This window comes from Mastomys coucha, unplaced genomic scaffold (genome assembly GCF_008632895.1).
Source record: "Mastomys coucha isolate ucsf_1 unplaced genomic scaffold, UCSF_Mcou_1 pScaffold8, whole genome shotgun sequence".
Lineage (NCBI taxonomy): Eukaryota > Metazoa > Chordata > Mammalia > Rodentia > Muridae > Mastomys > Mastomys coucha.
This window is the reverse complement of record NW_022196914.1, coordinates 69,124,107-69,147,095: the sequence shown is the minus strand read 5'-3', so window position 1 is coordinate 69,147,095 and position 22,989 is coordinate 69,124,107. Positions and strand designations below refer to the sequence as shown.

General features: G+C 39.9%; 1 protein-coding gene and 1 pseudogene across 3 annotated transcripts in view; both read right to left on the bottom strand.

Moving 5' to 3' along the window:
• The window catches only part of Pde4d (phosphodiesterase 4D), a 1,511,116-nt gene that overhangs the window by 1,213,347 nt on the left and 274,780 nt on the right, over positions 1-22,989 (bottom strand). The gene's annotated exons all lie outside the window — the stretch shown is intronic.
• On the bottom strand, positions 16,897-17,731 carry LOC116083313 (annotated as a pseudogene).

Sequence of the window (22,989 nt, the reverse complement as noted above, 5' to 3'; positions counted from 1 at the left end):
AAAAAAAAAAAAAAAGAAGTTATTACTATTCCTGGGAGTGTAGACTCCAACCTGATAGACTGTGTGAGACAGTCATGAACCTCAAGAACACAGGAGGGGGAGAACTAGAACAGAACAGTTGCCGAGATGAGCGACAGTCACTTCATTTGGTCATAGCAAAAGGATTGTGTGATTCAAGTCGTCAGGAAGTGCTGCAGTCCATCATCAGTGGAGACTGAGGGCATCAGCAGGTTATAGACAAAGTCCTATGTCAATTTGTCTAAGTTAATCTATACAGTCCTGCCAAGGTTTCCCTGAGAGTAGAAATGCTCTTTGTCTTTTTTAAGAAGCATCTCTTAAAAATAAGAAATAAGAGGATGCACACAAAACTAATCACTAAAAATCAAACAGTAGCGACAACAAAACACCTTCACCCTCTTGCTTCATCCCTTAAAGAATGTCCAGTACGTCTCTGGTATACTGATGCAGAAGCGAAAAAAGTAAACAAAAACCCATTCTTACATAATTTTTAAAAGACTTCCTTAGAGGTAGGAAGTACCCATAATCAACAAATTACATGTTAGTTTACCAGATGCCATAAAGAATAAACATTGCAATGAGGTCAGGGAGAGTAAGGATGGGCCAGTCAGGCAAGGACCAGAGACGGGACAGTAAGGGACAGCTCATCTTCATGAAATAGGGTTCACTACACTCTTAAGACCAGCAATGAGTCTAGTGTGGCTAGAACAGATAGAGTAAGACACTAGGAGGCTATGAGGTCAGGAAAGGGAAGGAGGGCCAGATTATGTGGCTCTCCTAAATTCATACTGAGGTTCTGACCTTAACTGTTTGGAATAGGGTCTTCAAATTGAGGAGGTTAGAATGTTGTCATCATAGTAATCTGTCCTCCAACATGACCACTGTCATTATAGAAAGAAAAGAATAGGACATAGAAAGAGACAGGATGCTGACTGTAGAGCAAGAGGAGCCACCAGAAGCCAAGAAGAGATGTGGCAGGAGAACCCCAAGCTTGGCAAATCTCCTTGGACCTCCAGCCTCTGGAATTCCAAGGAAAACAATTTCTGTTGATAACTCGCTCATCTGTGCAGCATTGTTCTAGCATTTGGCAAACTAACCCCACTGCTCCAGATCCTGAGAAGCGCTTAGGCATGCTGAGAGTTCATTCAGAAGTCCCTGTGCACAGGGAAGACATGTCAGTCTGACATTTCAGTCTCCTGTTAGAATGCAGAAAAACCACAAGGGACCACACCTCCCACCTTCTTGGCGAGAACAAGCCAAGTGAGTTGCTAAGTCAATTCTTCAATTTAGCTATCAGAGAACTGGGACTTAAAAAGAAACCCAAACAAACTAAATCCCAGAAGGAACGGACTCGATGCCAGGAAGGGGAAGCCCCGACCCCTGAAGTGTTTTCCTCTGCAGCCAGCTTCATGAGAAGCACAAACTTGCTGTTGGTGGAGATAAGGGCAAAGCTGCTGAACCAGTGAAGATGTTAGCCTACGTGCTGGCTGGTGCGAGGGAGACTGAACCAGTGAAGAAGTTAGCCTACATGCTGGCTGGTGCGAGGGAGACTGAACCAGTGAAGAAGTTAGCCTACGTGCTGGCTGGTGCGAGGGAGGCTGAACCAGTGAAGATGTTAGCCTACATGCTGGCTGGTGCGAGGGAGGCTGTACCCTAACCCAGAGACAAACAAGACTTTCCCTGGAGGTAAGGCAGGAGCCCCCTGAATCCTGGGGATGAGGAGGACAGCCAAGAAATAAACCAAGGCCAGGCAGTGGTGGCGCACGCCTTTAAACCCAGCACTTGAGAGGCAGAGGCAGGTAGATTTCTGAGTTCAAGGCCAACCTGGTCTACAGAGTGAGTTCCAGGGCAGCCAGGGCTATACAGAGAAGCCCTGTCTTGAAAAAAACAAAACAAAACAAAAACAAAATAAAAAAACAAACAAAAAACAAAACCAACAAACAAACAAACAAAAAAGAAATAAACCAATTCCCCTGGAGTCCAGCATCCCCATGCCTCCTCTGTATAGTTCTTTCCCACCAGTTTCCGTGTCGTCTTGCTCCCTCTTCTTCCCCCTTTTTCTCTCCCGACTCCCCCACCCTGGCCTCTGTTTCTGCTAGTTTCTCCGTATTATTGATTTTCTCAAGCAACCAACCTTTGTTTTCAATAATTTACTCATTTTTTTCTTTTATGTTTCTGATCTCTACTTTAATCTTCAGATTTCCTTTCTTCTGTTGATTTCTGAGCCTGCTTTGCTCTTCTCTGCTAGTCTCTTGGTTGCAGGCTTACCCTTTACCGGCTGAGCCATCTCTCCAGTCCCCCTGCTAGTTTCTTCAGACATAATCTGAGGTTGATTTGCAGATGTCTCCTCTTATATGGACTAAGTGTATTATATGGACACAGTGTTAAGAAATTCACCCATTACTCATTAGCATGCAACAAAACTTGTTCTTCTGTTCACGAACTTTCATTTGGTTGAATTTTTCCTTTTCATTTGTTCTTTGACCCACGGTGTTTTGGTTTCCAGTGGCTGTGAGACAGTTTATCACAAGCTGGTGACTTAACATAACACTTTCCTTTTACATGGATCTGGGGTTAGTGCCAAGGCTCTGAGGCATGCTACTCTGCTCCTGCTACTGTCCAGTTTGCAGAGGCTCCAGATACAACTCCAGTTTCGCTGTCTACATCCATGTGATCTCATCCTCAGATGCTGTGTCTCCTCTTCTTTCCTTTTCAAGGATGTTTTCGCTGGATTTAGGACCCATCCATGTAATCTGGGGCCTGTTAAGATTTTCATTATTTATGCAACAATCCTTTGTTAAGGAGGCTGTATTCACAGATTTTAAGCATTGGGTCATAGATATATATATCCCTGAGGACCACAATTCACCTTACCACATAAGGACTTTTTAAAATGCAATGCTTAGGTTCTACATTGGCAGGAAACTTCTCAAATATCTTTGTTGTGCAACAAATTTCAACTTCAGTTTTTACTCATACTTTGAAATTCAAAATATGCTTTTCCTATCAATGCTAGAAATTATATTTATGTTCTTAGCTTTGTTAGCTGTCTGCTTCCCCATCATTTGATATAATCTTGCAAGCAATTAGAGCCTCTTACAAAGTTTCATAAGAGGTACTGAGAGTTCTAAAAAGTTTTTTATGTTAAACATTAATTATAAGTTAGAGAACTGAGAACTTCTTTTCTTCAAGTATCAGTTGGAAAACTCTAGAAGCAGATTATGCTAATTACAGTTCCTGGGAAGTTACACAGCATTGACTCAAATTTCTCTTTATGGCCTTAATGTAGCTTAACACCTAACCTCATGGGAGCTACAATATGGAAAAAGACATAAACTATTGGACTTGAAGGGTTTCTATCACAGCAGGGCCTAGAGTCTGTACCAAATTTCACAAGGGAGCCAGGCTGTCTCATCAGTTCACCTCTGGGCTGTTGCTGAGTGTGAAGCAAGCAAAAGAAAATCTGTCAACAACCACTCATAGAAAAGTGAAATTGCTGGTCAGGAGTAGGATTGTGGAAATCTCACAAACACCAAGTTCATTACTGAAGCAAACCTGCCTCTTCTGTTGTGAGAAATGAATGAATACGGAACAGTCATATGTCAGCACGAGAGTACACAGCACTCACTACAATTGGGAGCGCAATAAATGGAAAGGGGAGATAAAATTCAACAAACTCTCACAGGCAAGCTATTTCTGTTTCAATTGTTATGCAAAGGAGCCAAATATCCCATTTGGGAACATGTCATTATTATATGGGTACTCAGCACCTGTTTCAGATACCTTGCCAGTTAGAATTCAAGCTATCAATGAGACTATTACCTGTTCTCAAGGAAATTTGAGAATCTCATTGATGCTTCATGAATGTAATAATGAAAAAATACAGTAACCCATATTTCTGCTGCTAGATGCGTCTCCATAATGAGATTATATTTCTGCAGCAAGATGCCTCTCCGTAACAAGAATATCTTTGGGGTCAGCAGCTCCTGAGATAATGTCCTGCACAGGTATAAAACGTTCCAAGGCTTTGCTGGCATTTCTCCAAGACAGCCTATGACACTATGTTACCATTCCCATCCATGTCTTTGTCACTGCACTTACAGAGGCCAATTGATAGAGAAGCTTCTTTCCTTAGTTCACAAGAAGGTGTTATGTGATGAGCTTTCTCCATCATTGGGGCATCAGGACACCAAGAATCTCTAATGTTTTTCTCAACTTTCCTTGCCTAAAAGAACAGCTAATGACTCAAAATGTAGCCTCAGGTCAGAACTCTTCTAGATGGCTAGTTTATTAAATAAATGGAGATTGGGAATCTTTAAAATGGGTGCCTTATCTATCCTTTAGAGTCATGACTACCAGCCTTACTTCACTGCCACCCAAGCACATGGAATGATGTGCTGTTCACAACTGCTCAACCTCATCAAAGACAGATCACAATAATACAACCTTGAGAGTCCCTTTCAGGTCTGGCTGGCCAAACATTTAATTGGATGTAGTTTCCTACATACTTGATGTGAGGCCACACCCTTGCTTTGAGTGTGGATGTCCGATTGGATTTTCAACAGCATCTTCTATAAGGCACATCCACTGCACATCATCTATGATTGCACTTTACCTCTTCTGAAATGAGAAGTAAAAACACTTGAGAGGCAATCAGAGCTAGGCATTTTCTTTAATACTACCTCGGTCTTCTGTGACTGGCCACTCACAGCTACTTCAACTTTTCTTGAGAAAACCTGAGCAGCATTCTCTCTAGTTTTCATAAGAATGCTTCTCTTAATTGGTGTGTGTCACATTAGTTTATATGATAATAAACTACTTTATGTAATTTAATAGCAAGTAGAACTGTACTCGGCGGTTCTGTAAATGTGCATCACCACAAGATGAACCCCAAGGGCCCAGATGGACTGAAGAGCAGCTTTGTGAATGTGCAGAAGGGAAGAACTGCCTGCTTAGCATTCACATCATAAAAGGGCAATAGATAGAAGGAATTCTGCTATTTTTTTGAGAGCTCTGTTTATTTAGAAAAGGGAGAAGAAAGAATATTAGAGCCAGAGGGCCAGAACACCAGCCGATCATGAATTTGCAAAAGATTGGGGATACATGGGAGGAGCTGAAGGGGAAAGAGGGAGAGAAATGATGTAAATGCAGTGCTCCTATATGAAATTCTCAAAAAAAAGTTAAAAATTACGTTTTAAAAAGCTTATAGAAAATGACCAATAGTCTCATTAATCTTGACCCTGACATCTCTCAAACACTGGACCACCAAACAGACAGCATACACCAGCTGATGTGAGGCCCCCAACACACATACAGAGGAGGAATGCTGGGTCTGGGTTTAGTCAAAGAAGATGCACCTAACCCTCAAGAGAGTGGAAGCCCCAGGGAGTTTAGAGATCAGGTGAGGTGAAGGGTAGGGACATCCATGTGGAGACAGGGGTTGGGGAGGAGGAATGGGATGTGGAGCAGTCAGAGGGTGGATGGGGGTGGAGTGGGGAATGGAATATGGAATGTAAAAATAAATTAATTTATGAAATAAAAAAGTAACTAAATAAATGAATTGACTAAAATAAAAAATTAAATTATAAACTTCTTCCATTTCATATTTTTTAAAAAGCCTATAGAAAATGAAATATCAACATTTATTGTGAGCTTAAGGATAATAAAATGGAGTTTAGGAAAACAAGACACAAAGGGTGGGGCAGTAGGTAGCAGAGGAAGAGTTTTAAATAACTAATTAGATGCAAGTAAAGCTACTGGGTGAGAAAAAGCAATAGATAGACTTTACCTCACTTTACCACCATTCAAACACATGAAGCAAAGCACTGCCTACAATTTCTCAACCTCATCAAGGATGGATCATAGGAATTCCTTTTCCTTCTCTCTCTACAAATGTTGACAAGTCAGAGAGTGCATACCATGTGTGTTCTTTTGTGATTAAGTTACCTCACCCAGGATGATATTCTCCAGATCCATCCATTTGCCTAAGAATTTCATATATTCATTGTTTTTAATAGCTGAGTAGTACTCCATTATGTAAATGTACCACATTTTCTGTATCCATTCCTCTGTTGAGGGACATCTGGGTTGTTTCCAGTTTCTGGCTATTATAAATAAGGCTGCTATGAACATAGTGGAGCATGTGTCCTTATTACATGTTGGAGCATCTTCTGGAGCCCAGGAGTGGTATAGCTGGATGCTCAGGTAGTACTATGTCCAATTTCTAGAGGAATCGCCAAACTGTTTTCCAGAGTGGTTGTACCAGCTTGCAATCCCACCAGCAATGGAGGAGTGTTCCTCTTTCTCCACAACCTTGTCAGCATCTACTGTCACCTGAGTTTTTTATCCTAGCCATTCTGACTGGTGTGAGGTAGAATCTCAGGGTTGTTTTGATTTGCATTTCCCTGATGACTAAGGATGTTGAACATTTCTTTATGTGCTTCTCAGCCATTCTGTATTCCTCAGTTGAGAATTCTTTGTTTAGCTCTGTACTCCATTTTTAATAGGGTTATTTGGTTCTCTGGAGTCTAACTTCTTGAGTTCTTGTATATATTGGATGTTATCCCTCTGTCAAATATAGGATTGGTAAAGATCTTTTCCCAATTTGTTGGTTGCCATTTTGTCCTATTGACAGTGTCTTTTGCCTTACAGAAACTTTGTAATTTTATGGGGTCCCATTTATCAATTCTTGATCTTAGAGCATAACCCAGAAGATTGAAATACACAAAGTACAATCTACAAACCACAAGAAACTCAAGAAGAAGGAAGACCAAGTATGGATATTTCGTTCCTTCTTAAAAGGGGGAACAAAATACACATGGGAGGAGTTGCAGAGACAAACTATGGAGCAGAGGCTGAAAGAAGGACAATCCAGAGACTGTTCCACCTGGGAATCCTTCTCATATTCAATCATCAAATCCAGACACTATTGTGGATGCCAGCAAGTGCTAGCTGACAGGAACCTGATAGAGCTGTCTTCTGAGAGGCTCTAACAGTACCCGACTACTGCTTCTGTAAGCAGAGGCTGTCAGCCATCCATTGGACTGAGCATAAGATCCCCAATGAAGGAGCTAGAGAAAGGATCCAAGGAGCTGAAGGGTTTGCAGCCCCTTAAGACGAACAACAATATGAACTAACTAGTACCCTCAGAGCTCCCAGGGACTAAACCACCAACCAAAGACTACATATGATGGGAATCATGGCTCCAGCAGTATATGTATAGCAGAGAATGGCCAAGTTGGTCATCAATGGGAAGAGAGGCCCTTGGCCCTGTGAAGATTCTGTGCCCCAGTGTAGGGGAATGCCAGGGCCAGGAAAAGGAGAGGGTGGGTTGGTGAGCAGGGGGAGAGGGGAGGGAACAGGGGTTTGTTCTTGTTGTTGTTTTATGTTTTTTGTTTTTGGAGGGGAAACTGGGAAAGGAGATATCATATGACATATAAATATAGAAAATATCTAATAAAAATGTTTTGGAAAAAAATAAATAAAAAACAATGTTGAGAAATGAATGACTCTTTTCAAGAAAAGCCAGCAGCCCAGCGCAGCTGGAAAAGTGCACTCATCAGGACCCAGGAAGTAGGAAGCATGGTTTTTATATGCTTTTATAGTGTTCAGGTAAGAGGCACTGGGCATGCTCATTGTCTCTGATTAAATCCTTGAGAGAACTAGCTCGTGTCTGTGAGAATATGTTGACTGGAGCTTCCGGTAAACAGGGTGCCCATGGAACTCCTGATCACCATGAACTCAGACCACATCCAAACTGTTGTCACAATACCTCAGAAAATACATTTGTTTAGTGTGCAGTAGGAAGTGCTCAAGAAACTGGAGAACTACTCTGTCTCTATAGTGTTATGGGAAAGGTATACCTACTCGAGGGGGAGCTATATGGCTGTACATTCCCATGGAATGTGACAAGCAAGTTTTGATACCTAAGCGCTGGTGTGTAAAGAACTAGCACTCCCAAAGACCATCTGTGGTGAAAAGTGAAACCACTCCGAAGCTCTTTTCTTGCATTTGCTCTCCAGAGGCCCTTGTTCCCCAGAGAAAGATACTTGTTTGAAACTCCTCATACATTCCCAGCTAAAAGATGTGCTCAGAACATCTGCCCATGATATCTTTGTGGCATCCGCAGGATGATATGATACGGGCACAAGGTGCGATTCCTCACTGGGCATATTTGAAATTCCAGCCCATTACACTGACTGCCGTGGCAGCTATTTGAGCATGAGATGTTTGCCTTCAGTTTTATTAATATGCTTCACGGACCATTTGCTTCAACTACACAATGATTTAAAAGGTAATGGAGTTTACAGCTGAGGTAAATAAGAAGTCTCCTAAGCAATCCTGAATATTGACTTGGTGTTAGGTAGGTAGGAATGAGCAAAAACTGAACTTGGGACTGGAGCCAACAGTGACTTTTTAACAAATACTTAATTCTAATTAACAGACTAGCTTACAGATATTTAGCTCTGTTCTCCCCAACTAATAAAACATTTATTCATAGAAGGGTTAGCCATTTTGGAATGCCAGCAAAGCTTTCATAATTCAAAAATGAATGATAAGCTGCCTCCACCAGAACTCTGCCATTGGCCTCAGCCACATGACCCAACTATAAAGGCTCTGAGAGAGTAGCTAAAGAGGGCCTGGCCATCTGATAGCTGCACCTGTCTGTGAGACATGTTTTATATTTCCATCAAGCAAACATTTTAGATGCATTCCAAAAGTTGGTCTTAAGTGCCTGCCCTCTGTGCAAAGTGTTATGTTAGACACCACAGAATACTAAGAACCAGATGTATGGCCTCCAGGAACTTTATATCTAAGAGGAACTCTATCTGTAGCCCAGAGTAAAATATTAACGTTCTGTGAGCAAATGGATTCTCTGATAGACAGGTAGTCCATTCAGTTGTCATTTGGGCTGAGAATCTCAGAGATGAGCTCCACCACTAGGTGCTGCTGTGTAGAAGAGGCACCTCCTGAAGGCTCAGAGAACTACTGCTTGCCTCCAGCACACATCCTTATATCTCTTCTACTACCCCAGAGCTCTGTGAAGGTAAAAACTGATTGAAGTTTGTGGATATTCTACGTTTCTAGCACTTAATTTAAGGCTTGGCATGTAGAAATGCATCAGCAAAAACAAAATTAAAAACAATAAGTTTTCTTAAGCCAAAATAGAACACGGTTCTTTACACACACACACACACACACACACACACACACAATTTTTATGTGCACATGCAGTCATATTTTTAATATAAACATCTTATGCAGCTGAAATTGTATCTTTCTTACAATATCTTACCTCCTCACTTCAACATCCTCAGTAGAATGGGTTTTTTTTTTAATATATTTTCTAAGTTATATCCCTTAGATTTCTAAAATAGTTGGAAATGACTAAGGTCTTAAATCAGGTGTTGTCTCTAGCCCTCATTGGACACAAGGCCCCTTAACACTTTTGTCTACTGTTATCTATATGACTTTGCTTTTATGTATAGACTTCTGCCCAAACATAAATAGTTGACCCAAGCAGCTTCTCTGAGATACCCCTTCAACTATCAAGGAGCATTCATTTACTTGTTTAACAAGGATTTTGCTGTACCTGGAGCTAAGTAAAATGCTTAAATAGCAATGTTTCCTGAAATGATTGAAAGATTCTGAAAGAAGAAGCATTATCTTAGCCTTTTAGACTTTTGGCTTGCTCTAAACTGCATTGAATTTGCTTACAATGGGCATATAAGACTACACTAATGTTAGCTGGTCCACGTATTTTCTCCCTGAGATCTTTAAGCATGCTTTTCCTTGGTGTCACACTCATCCTGGATAATATCACCAAGTGTGTATAGTTATGATTTTTTCCTCAATATGCTATCTATCACTAAATTCTTACTGTAAGGGGTTGAATGACCATTTACTCCCAGCAGGGTAGTCAGCATCTACCTTTGGCCTCAAAATCTGTCACATACTTATGAGTCTCCCTTAGTGCTAGGTAGAAGATCTCTAGATTCAAATTGCAAATACTATTTGCAAGTTTCTGTGTCTGTTTGATTAGCCCTTCATATATCTACACATCCCAAAACAAGATAAAATAAAATGAACAGATTGTGATTTTTAGCTCATAGCTGAATACATAGTAACATCTGAGCTAAAAAGAGTGAACTGGGAATCTATACACAAAGAACTTTACTGACTCCAGGGAATTTTGTATAGAACTGGGTAGTTTGTCTTATGGGGCAATCTTCATGTGATCGGACATTTAAAAACCGATCACCATTCAGTAAAGCTTGCTTTTAAAAGCTTAAGAACCACCCTAGATATTCTACAGATGGCATCTGATAATACTGCAGTTTGAAGAGTCTTATTCACAAACAATCACTCACATTTTCTCCAGAGAACATAGGCAGTTTTGTTCACTCCTGGGTCGGGCTTTTTTTTTATTATTATTAGTGACACTACAGCCATAATCCCAGAAAGTACATTGGAATAAGGCTATTTTACTTTAGCACTTCATATCCAATGCCTTATATTTCTGAGAATTCCTTCTACAGAACCACATTATAGACTGTTAATTTCATCATAAACTATAGCTGCTGACTCACCTAAGGGAAACCACAGAAGAAACATGTCTAATTATGTTTGAATCAACACCTGCTGTGCCCACTAAACTCTCCTCCCGGATCATCTTGAAGACACCAGAACTCTGTTTCCAAGATTTAAAGAAGGTTCTTCTAAGTGCAGAAAATTTGAGAGTTGATCATCTTACTTTCATGTCCCTCCTCAAAGTAGTTTTAAGGAAATAGATTTGGACAATGTTCTGAACATTTAAATCAGTGTGTTAGCAACAAAATCCAGTGTAGGCTGCCTCTAGCAGGCCTTGAAGACACAAACTCACAACCAAAATGTCAGGTTTGGTATATCTGAATTAAATGTACCTTTGGGAGCTCACAAAGAAGACAATGTTTTGCCCCAACTGATTTCTAGAATAAATTTCAACAATTTGAACTATCCTTAACATCACTGAGATCTCTTGATGCCAATCTCTTCTTATTTCTCCATTCCTGACTCAAGTTTTTCTCATTACACCCCTAAAGTAAAGAGCCTGATTTGAAGGTTATCAGCTTTTCCTCTCCCATACTGGGCAGATTTCTCTCTGCTAAAATAGCAATATAAAAAAAAAATAACTCTTGCCTACCAATTACTGAGATCATTATAGGATCTTCTATTGGACCATCCTCTAGTTAAATGTTTAAAGCTTAATTAAAATGCAAATTAACAGTAGACAGTATTGCAATTACAGCAACGGTGGGACAGGGCTTAAGCCAGTTTTATCCAAGAATGCGAATTTTTGGAACTGCAATTAAATGTGTAATTATTTCCATTTTTATAGAAATTCCCATGGCTTCAAAAAGGAATCAGGAAAACCCCAGCTAAAAATTGGCCAGACTGATGCATCTAGTCTGTTTTTTTTTTTAAATCACTGCAGAGAGAGTCACAATTTTATTGACTATCTTTCATCTCATGCTGTTGAATTGATTTTTCCTGAATTGCTAAATTAGGTAGGTTAATAATATACCAATGCCTCGAGTTCATTCTGGGAAAGATGGTCATTTTATGACATTTAGTAATTGGCTAATAAGGAATCAAAAATGTTTAGATAGTAGAAAGGCAAATGCTAAATAGCAAAAAGATCAACATTGTCTCACTTATGTATGAGATTAGGAGCAACATCCACTCATGGCCACAGTATGGAGTATATGAATATATAGAATACATGGCCAGCCCTTTAATATGGTAGCTGATCTGGGTGTGTTGGGAGAATATAGGATCATAACAACCGGAAAACAAAGACTAAGGGCATGAAGAAGAAACCAAAGATGATAAGGCGTAAGGAACGAGATACAACCTCATGGTCTCAAGAAGACAAAAAGCACAAAGGAGGAAATGAAATTAACATTCACCAAAATTTCAAAGTGAAATGCATAACAAGAAATAACTGGCAGAGCATATTGATTTATCACTATAAAATAAACTGATCTTTAACAGCCATATGACATACTTAAGGGAAAATACTAGTATGTAACAAATGGTGAGGTAGTTTGTGTACACAGAAAAAGCCAAAGGATAATGGTTTTTACATGCTCTTCCCCCAATATATCCACTGTTTCTAAGAAAACAAGATAAGCACAAATACAAACAGATAAATAGTAAGTGCTCTAACAGCAAGGCAGAGCTCTGAGGATTTCTGTAAGGACAGAATGCTCTGTGCTGCCTTGGAGGGATGTGACTTAGCATCCTTTTCTTGGTTTCTGTTAGTCCAAAGAACATCTTTAATGAGCAATGACCTAGGCATAGTTTCAGCATCTTGACATTGCCACAAACCATCTTGACATGGAGATTCAGATCTGATAATATTGCTTCCAGTGCTGGACAGTCTCGGGCTGGTGGAAAACAGGTTAACTCGTTGGCTTCTCTCTGCCAGAGTTTGAAAGCAATGACACAGCAGGAATAAAACCAACTGTATGTCAAAGATTATATGTCACACTATGAATCGTGTCTCCTATTAAGGAAACACAACTTCTTTTTGTCCAGAGGGGTTTTTCTATAAAATAGTATCAAATGATGTCCACTTCTTCTATTTTTTTACTTCCTTATGCTGAAATCAAACACATACTTAAGTGATAATTATAAAAGCTACCCATTAGAATAAGATGCATCAGAAAAAGATGTAATTCTAATAGTTAAGAAAACCCTAAATCACTATACATGGTGGGGCTGATTGTTCTGGCAGCACGTGTATACTAGAGGATTACAAAGTAGATCATCAATGGGAGGAGAGACCCTTGGCCCCGTGAAGGTTCTGTGCCCCAGTTTAGGGGAATGCCAGGGCCAATAAGTAGGAGAAAGTGGGGTGGCAAGCATGGGGAGAGGGGAGGCAACAGGGGTTTGTTCTTGTTTTTGTTTGTTTGTTTGTTCATTTCTTGGAGGGGAAACTGGGAAAGGAGAAACCATATGACATGTAAATAAAGAAAATATCTAATAAAAACGTATGTTGAAACTGCTAAAAAAAAAAAGAAAAAAAAAAGAAAAAAAGAAAAAGAAAAAAAAGAAAAGAGAAAAAAAGAAAAAGAAAAAAAAAGAAAAAAAGAAAACCCTAAATCGATTTTTCTCTCAGGTGACTGTCTAATGCTGGACCAGCCAGGAGTGCACAGGCACAGAAGTGACAGAGCAACTGAGAAAGGGTCCTTCTGGCCTCATCTGCACCCAGAAGGTGGGGCTATTCCACAGCCCTCTGTGCACCTTTCCTGCCAGGGGAGAGTTTGTTTGTCCCCAGGAAGTGCTCTGATACTAGGGGAGATCTACATTTTCTCTCCAGTGATTGTCTAAGTTGGGACCAGCCAGGTGTGCAGCCTGAGAAGTGTCAGAGCAACTGGGACAGGGTCCTGCCTCCATCTGCACTGAGGATGTGGGACTGTTCCACAGCCGTCTGTGAACAGGTCTTGCCAGGAGAGAGTTGGTCTCCCAGGAGTGCTGACACAGGCTTACAGACCCCAAGTGGATCAAGGACTTCCACATAAAACTAGATATACTGAAAGTAATAGAAAAGAAAGTGGGGAAGAGCCTCAAGCATATTGGCACAAGGGAAAATTTCCAGAACAGAACACCAATAGCTTATGGCCTAAGATCAAGAATTGACAAATGGGACCTCATAAAATTATAAAGGCAAAGGCAAAGGACACTGTCAATAGGACAAAACGGCAACCAACAGATTGGGAAAAGATCTTTACCAATCCTACATCTGATAGAGGGCTAATATCCAATATATACAAAGAACACAAGAAGTTAGACTCCAGAGAATCAAATAACCCTATTAAAAAATGGGGTACAGAGCTAAACAAAGAGTTCTCAACTGTGGAATACCAAATGGCTGAGAAGCACCTAAAGAAATGTTCAACATCCTTAGTCATCAGGGAAATGCAAATCAAAACAAGTCTGAGATTCCACCTCACACCAGTCAGAATGGCTAGAATCAAAAACTCAGGTGACAGCAGATGCTGAAGAGGTTGTGAAGAAAGAGGAACACTCCTCCATTGCTGGTGGGATTTCAAGCTGGTACAATCACTCTGGAAATCAGTTTGGTGGTTCCTCAGAAAATTGGACATAGTACTATCAGAGGACCCAGTAATACCACTCTTGGGAATATACCCAGAAGATGTTCCAACATGTAATAAGGACACATGCTCCACTATGTTCATAGCAGCTTTATTTATAATAGCCAGCAACTGGAAAGAACCCAGATGTTCCTCAACAGAGGAATGGATACAGAAAATGAGGTACATTTACACAATGGAGTACTCCTCAGCTATTAAAAACAATGAATATAGCCGGGCGGTGGTGGCGCACGCCTTTAATCCCAGCCCTTGGGAGGCAGAGGCAGGCGGATTTCTGAGTTCGAGGCCAGCCTGGTCTACAGAGTGAGTTCCAGGACAGCCAGAGAGCTACACAGAGAAACCTTGTTTCGAAAAAAAAAAAAACAAAAACAAAAACAATGAATATATGAAATTCTGAGGGAAATGGATGGATCTGGAGGATATCATCCTGAGTGAGATAACCCAATAACAAAAGAACATACATGGTATGCACTCTCTGATAAGTGGATATTAGCCCAGAAGATCGGAATACACAAAGTACAATCCACAAACTACAAGAAACTCAAGAAGAAGGAAGACCAAAGTGTGGATACTTTGTTCCTTCTTAGAAGGGGGTATAAAAAAATAACCATGGAAGGAGTTGCAGAGACAAAGTGTGGGGCAGAGACTGAAGGAATGACCATCCAGAGACTTCCCCATCTGGGGATCCATCCCATATACAGCCACCAAAACCAGACACTATTGTGGATGCCAACAAGTGCTTGCTGACAGGAGCCTGATATAGCTGTCTCCTGAGAGTCTGTCGGTGTCTGACAAATACAGAAGTGGATGTTTACAGCTATCCATTGGACTGAATACAGGTTTCCCAATGAAGGAGCTAGAGAAAGGACCCAAGGAGCTGATGAGGTTTGAAGCCCCATAAGAGGAACAAGAATATGAATTAACCAGTAACCCCAGAGCTCCCAGGGACTAAACCACCAACCAAAGAGTACACATGGTGGGACTAATGGCTCCCACTGCATATGTAGCAGAGCATGGCCTAGTCTGTCATTAATTGGAGGAGAGGCCCTTGGTCCTGTGAAGGTTTATGCTCCAGTGTAGGGGAATGCCAGAGCCAGGAAGTGGGAGAGGGTGTGTTGGTGGGCAGTAAGAGGGTGAATAAGGGTTTTTTTTTTTTTTTTTTTGGAGGGAAAACCAGGAAAGGGGTGAACATTTGAAATGTAAAGAAAATATACAAAAAAAAAAAAAATAATGGAAGAAAAAAAAAAGAAAATCCTAAACCAAATAAAGAAAAATAATGGTAAAAGAAGGTCCTAGGGAGATGAGTGTTTTATCTCACTAGTTATTCAAAAATCCAAACTTAAACAATGTGATTCACTTATAAATAAGAAAAGTAAAATTATAATATGTATGTCTAACAAACAGTGAGCCAAATGTGCTTATGCAGAATACAGTGGAAAGGTCTCTGGCCTGCATTTTCACAGCTGGTGATCTATTTTAAGTAATCCCAACTTCAAATGTTAAAATATGTATGCATCCAGATGCCAACTAACCAGTTATATAAAGTACAGAGGAATTACTAACATTGAAGAAATATGGTATATATTATAGGGTCCTTAAGTCACAGAGAAAAGCATTTTAAATCAAGGACTAAGCAAAAAAGTCAGTATTTTAAATTTTAGGTTATTTGGTATGTACGTGTGTGTGTGTGTGTGTGTGTGTGTGTGTGTGTGTGTGTGTTCATGTGTCCCCACACACAAGTACAAGTCAGTATCTATGTCTATACATAGATAACTGCATTCTGTAGTATCTTTAAGACAACATTATTGTCTAATAAACAAAACTTATTATTTAAAATTAAAATATTCATCATTTTCTAATAATGTTATACACCAGAACAAAATGTCATATTGCATTTATTAAGTTTGATTCACAGTCCACGGAAATGACTCAGTGAGTAAAGAGTCTGCCACACAAGCATGAAGGTTTGATCAGATTGCTTAGCGCCCACAGAAAAGCCAGGCATGGGAATGTCTATCTGTAACCTGACCTGATGGAAATGGAGAAAAGCAGATCCCTGGGTCCCACTAGGCAACCAGGGTAGCTAAAACAGTGAGCTCCAAGGTGAGCTCCAAGTACCATGAGAGACAGAGAGAGAGAGAGAGAGAGAGAGAGAGAGAGAGAGAGAGAGAGAGAAGGAATTAAGAAAGACATTGCAATGTCAATTTCTGACCTCTATATGTGCCAAACACAACCGAGTATTTCACACTAAGATAATGGAATCAGCCTAGATGTCCACTAATGGATAAAGGGGAAAATCACACACACACACACACACACACACACACACAAACACACACACTTTGGCTCACAGTATCTGATGATTATGAGATTCTAAATATGGTCCATGTATGACTAAGTTAAGCCCCTCTTCAGTGTGCACAGACTACTCATTTAAACATCGAAACATACAACATTCAAGGCATCGTATAACACATAGGATTTTGGTGAACTAGGTATGTTTGAAAATGGACTGTTCTTCTGTATTTGTGCCACAAATCTTTACTAATTAACTCTTAGGCTGAAAGGCAATGCAGCCTGAGGAGAAACCATGTGAGAAATATGTCTTCACAAACTCTACAAGGATTCTCTAGTAGAACTCTTCTTTTTTTTTTTTCAACTTGCCAACCTGTGACTGTTTATTAACTGACCAGATTACAAAAATACCATGGGTAAAACCTTAGTTCATCCATCTAACAAGCCTGTTTATCTGGTCTTCCCTGTTGCCAGCATCTCCACCTTCTACAAAGTTAGTTGTCATTTTCTTCATTCCACCTCATGGGGAAGACAATTTGAAGGGCTGCAGGAAGTTATTTACTTCCTTGAAGCATTCCCCAACTGAATAGATCTCATGAATTAGATCCTCCGTGCAGATGATGCCAAATTTACCAAGAGATCGAGCAATCAAGGAATTATCTGTCAAGGCAATCCGCTTCTTATTCACTTTGCTATAGTCTCGTTTGTAGATTTACTAACTTCAGGTTGGGGTACCCCCATGCAATGTATGGTTCCACAATCCTCAGCATGTTAACTGAAGCCTTGTTGAGCTTAACAAAAGGTGCCATTGAAGATCTGTTGAAGATGAAGAAGCTGCAATACCTTGAGGACTTTTGGGCTTACTCCATTGATACCTCGGATTCTGATGACAAACGCCAGTTTCGGTTCTGCGGACACATAGAAGTTCCCAGCTTTCCTTGCCATCCTGGCCATCCGGATCTCAGTCCGGTACATCTGCCTATACTCCTCGTGATAGTACTTTGCGTTGTCATAGATGAGCTTACTCCTTGCCTTTCTCAGTGTCTTCAGGGCAAATTTCCTCCTCAAGCGCTTCACCTTCAACTCTGTGAAATTCCTTCGCTTTTTCTTAAGGGTTTCTGGCACAGCAGGAACCTTTTTCTTAAGAGATTTTGGCAGGGCAGGAACCTTTTTCTTAAGGTTTGCTGCACAGTGGCAACCTTTTTTGTCTCTGGAAAGACCTCCACGGTTGCAGCCAGGAAAGGAGAGAAGTGGCGCATGCGCACTGTCTCCTTAAAGCCTTTACTCTTCTTTACAATGTAAATTTATATACAATGAATTTATATAGGCCTTCAGAAAAGTTAATGGTATTAAAATCCAAGTGCAAGATCTTTCCCAAGTAATAAGTCTACTCACCCAACAGTAACTTAATTCTATCAAAGTTTTAGAATCAAGAAATCCATTTCAACAAATTCTACAGTTTATAATTTATTCCAAAAAAAGCAGGGGAGGGAGGAACAGTTGGTAAAATTTCTCCTCATTCCTAAACAAAATATACTAAAGACTGGTATTGCCAGTGAATAAGCAGAACCCCAGTGGTCTGCACCTGTTATCTCAACAACTAGAAAGGTGAAAGAAGGAAGATTCCAAGCTCAAGACCAGACTGCCCTACCCAGAGAGGCTGTGTCTCAAAAACAAAGCAAATAAACACAGACAAAAAGCTAGAAAAGCAAAATGTTCAACATAAGGCAACTGAAAATTCTTTAATTTTTCTCAATCCTAAGATTATTTTTCATAATGATGTCCTTGGAAAATAGAACCAATTATATGTTGAGTAGCCTATGTTGTGACTGGCTAAAAATGGAAGGGATCTTTGACATGTATGCAGAAGCAATCTATAGCTTCCTTGTGATTGTAGGGATCTTTTCTCCAGATACGGTATTTTTCACCTCATCATATTCATTTTGAAGACTATTAGTTTCTTTTTCTATTTCTCATCAGAAAAGGTGATAACTACTTTCTAAACTATTCTTACTGAAGAGTCACTGGATAGAGTCTTAATACAGACTATCAGTTTACTCAAAACACTTTGCTTGAAATGTTAGACAAATCTAACATACCTGACTCGTTTTGTTGTATGATTATTATTTTATGATGTTAGTACAGTACTTTGGATCATTAATGACATTAAAATCCAATTATAGGTTAGCTCTAAAGGAAAGGAGAATTATTCAAATCAACCAGAAAGGAAGGATAGAAGGAGAAAGAAAAGGATAGATACCGTACATGTACTCAGGGCTTATTGACATAAACACAATGTGACTGGCATTCAGTGGCGTATGATTCCTGCTACCTTTCTCTTTTTGTTTTGTTTTGTTTTTATTTTTCAAGACAGGGTTTCTCTGTGTAGCTCTGGCTGTCCTGGAACTCACTCTGTAGACCAGGCTGGCCTCGAACTTAGAAATCCACCTGCCTCTGCCTCCCAAGGGCTGGGATGAAAGGCGGGTGCCACCACTGCTCCTGCTACCTTTCTACAGTGAGAGTCAACCTTGGAAATAATCTACATAACATCAATAAAGTTCTCTATGAGACATTTTAAGACCACACACGTTTTTAAAGCTTCTTTAGTTATTTGTCTAACAGAATTGTTATTAATCACATTTCCATTCATTATATATATTTAATCATGTTAGTACTTATATAAAATGAACTCTACCACATAAAATTCTTCTTCTCCTCTTCCTCCTCCTCCTTCTCCTAACATCTTAAGAGCCTTTTCTATATATTTACATGCAGAAAAGTTCATAAAGCCTAGTGACACTCTGTTTTGACCAATGGACATACACAGCTAGCTCATGGCTGCACTATGAAGTCGAATGTTTCTATGTTCTGTAATGTGCTCTTTTAGTCAGTCTTCCTTCCCAAAGCAATCATATTTTTTTTGCTTTTAATGTTGCATTATTTTTGTTTTAGAACTTCCTGGAAATGGAATCATACAAAGCAGGTTAGGGCTTTTTCTTCATTCTTTAACCCAGCATTATGCCTGTGGAATTTATCCACAAAGCCACATGAACCAGAGATTCATTTCCATAGATTATATTACAGTATACAGGAGTGAAAAATTCTGTTTACACACTGTCTTGGTGACAAGTATGTGGTACTTTTCCAGTTAAGTGCACAGTAGTTCCATCTTCTTGTGAGCATTTTGTGCCATTAATTTTTAATGTTGGCCTTTCTGGTATGTGCACATTACTTTCTTATTGTAGTTGTCAATGAAGTTCCCCAAAGAATGATGGTGTTGACACTCCTTACTGTGTTAACTGGACATCTGTGAAGTGTCTATTGAAACACTTCATCTATTTTTACTGAAGTTGGTAGAGAGGTCTTTTTCTTATTCTGTGTAGAATTCTTTACTTAAAATTGACTCACTCCTTTGTCATATGTACTTTGCAAATCTTGCAACTCCATCAGTTGCTTGCTTACTCATTAGCTTAGTCATGTCTATTAATGAGCAAACTAATTTGTTAGTCTATCTGGATATTTTCAATATCCTGTTAAAAACATCTTGGCCTATCACTAATTTAAATGTGTGTGTGGCCCACATTTTCTTCAAGTCACATTTTAATTTTTAATTCAGCTTCTATTGTGTATTAATTTTCCCTTGTGATATCAACTTGGAGGTGAAGATTCAATTTTTCCATATGTATATTAACTTATGCTAGCATCATGTACTAACTCAGATTTCCATTACTTCATTTGATTACTTTACCATCTTAGAAATTAAATTACTGTATAATGTGTGTATATTTCTGGACTCTGTTTTCCTTTACCCATTTGTCTATTCATATGCCAAAAATTACCTGACAGTCTTTTCCCAGCTCTTATAAGCAAAAATGTTTTGAGACACTACCTAATGTTCATATGGTCCAAACTGTTCCCATTTGAGAAGCACTAAGTTAAACTGAGCTTGGTTAGACATAGACACAAAAGATTCTAACTTCACTAGAGAGATAGATCTTTTTGTGGTTCCCTGAGGTAAGGCATGTAGTTTTATACTTCAACTACTTCATTAAACTATTTAGACCTTTCTAACTATTTGGAGAGATGCCTGACTCTGTTTGGGTTGATATTGCAAAATTCCATAAACTTGGGAGCTCATGAGAAGCAAGAGTTTATTTTCACAGTTCTGGAAGGTAGTGATCAAAGGTTCAATAAATTTGGAGTCTGGGGAGGACTTCTTTTCACTATGTCCTCGTATAATGGAACATAGTGGAGCAAGTGTATATGTAGTATGGTGGAGCATCTTTTGGGTATATACACAGGAATGGTATAGCTACTTCCTGAGGTACAACTACTCCTAATTTTCTGAGAAACTACCAGATTGATTTCCAAAGTGGCTATACAAATTTGTGCTCCCACTAGCAATGGAAGAGTGGTACTGTTGCCCCATATCCTTCTAGCAAGAGCTGTCACTTGAGTTTTTTTTTTTAATTTTTTTTTTTTATTTTAGCCAATCTGGCAGGTGTAGGATGGAATCTCAGAGTTATTTTGACTTAGACAATAATGACTAAGGACCCTGAACAATTCTTTAAGTACTTCTCTGCCATTAGAGATCCCTCTCTTCTGTTTAGCTCAGTACCCCTTCTTAATTTGGTTATTTGGTTTGTTGGTATTTAAATTCTTAAGAACTCAGTGTCCCTCAATTATAGAATGGATAAAAAATGTGGTGCACTTACAAAATGGAACATTATTCAGCTACTAAAAACAATGACATGAAATTTACAGGCAAATGGATGGAACTAGAAAATGTCATCCTGAATGAGGTAACCCAGACTGAGAAAGATTCACATGATATGTAGTCATTTATAAGTGGAGATTAGCCATAAAGTCCAAGCAGGATAACCATGCTACAACCCACATGCTTGAATCCACTCAGAATGGGAAATAAAATAGGCATCAGAAGTGGATGGGGGGAGGGAACTGGGTAGGAGAGGGGATGGGAAGGTAAACAGGATTGGGAATCAGGTAAGAGGAGAATGTGGTGGGGTGGAAGGAATGAGAGAGAGAAGGGAAATTGGGGGGGTCATCTCTCTGACAAGCCAAAGACGTGGAACAGGAGAGGTTCCTGAGAGGATTTGGAGGTGACCCTAGCTGAGACATCTAGCAGCAGGGAATATGGACCCTGAAGTGGCCATCTCCTGTAGCCAGACAGGACTTCCAGTGGAGGGAAGATGACACCAACCCACCCATAAAACCTTTGACCCAAAATTTGCTCTATCTACAAGATGTGCAGGTATAAAGATAGGACAGAGATTGAGGGAATGGATAACCGATGATTGGCCCAACTTGAGATCTATCCCATGGGAAAGAGCCAACCCCTGACACTATTGATACTTTGCTATGCTTGCATAGCGTAATTGTCTTCTGAGAGGCTTCATTCAGCAGCTGATGGAAATAGATGCAGAGGCCCACAGCCAAACTTTAGGTTGAGCTCAGGGAGTCTTGTGGAAGAGTTGGAGGAAGGATTAAGGGAGTCAGAGGGGTCAAAGACACAACAAGAAGACCTATACCTGAGTCCATGGAAGTTCACAGAGACTGAACTGCTAATCAAAGAGAGTGTGTGGACTGGACCTAGCCCCCCTACACATATGTAGCAGATGTGCAGCTTGATCTTCATGTGGGTCCCCTAACAATTGGAGCTAGGGCTGTCTCTCACTCAGACTCGGTTGCCTGCCTTTGGATCCCTTTCCTCAAGCTGGGCTGTGGGAGAGGATGTGATTCATAGCTATTGTAGATTGGTACAGGGTTGGTGTTGGGGATTAGGAGGAGAGGACAGAGGGGGACTGTGATCTGGATGTAAAGTGAATAAATAAATTAATCAATGAAAAAATTAAAAGTACTTATTCCCTTAAGGATGATATGATATGTAAGGGTATAAAGCTAACCGCTGGAGGCAGATAGAAAAAAAAAATACAGAGCAATCTGGGGAAAGGTAGTGCAAGCCCATGGTAATAGTGCTACTGTGTGTGCCAGTTCTGAAGAGACCTAACTGTAGAGTCCATTGGACACAGAATCAATATGATGCTGTACCCCTCATGGATTTAAACAATAAAAAGCAAATAAATAAAAGTAGATGTGATTAAAAAAATTCCTCAGCCAAACTAACAAAAGGTTACAGACAGTAGACCTAATTAGTAAAATTAGAGATGAAAAGGAAGATGTTACAACAGATATCGATTGTATTAGTCAGGGTTTCTATTCCTGCACAAACATCATGACCAAGAAGCAAGTTGGGGAGGAAAGGGTTTATTGAGCTTACACTTCCACATTGTTGTTCATCACCAAAGGAAGTCAGGACTGCTTAGGTCAAGAAGCAGGAGCTGATGCAGAGGCCATGGAGGGATGTTCTTTACTGGCTTGCTTCTCTTGGCTTGCTCAGCCTGCTCTCTTATAGAACACAAGACCTCCAACCCAGGGATGGCACCACCCACAAGGGGCCCTATGCCCTTGATCACTAATTGAGAAAATGCCCCACAGC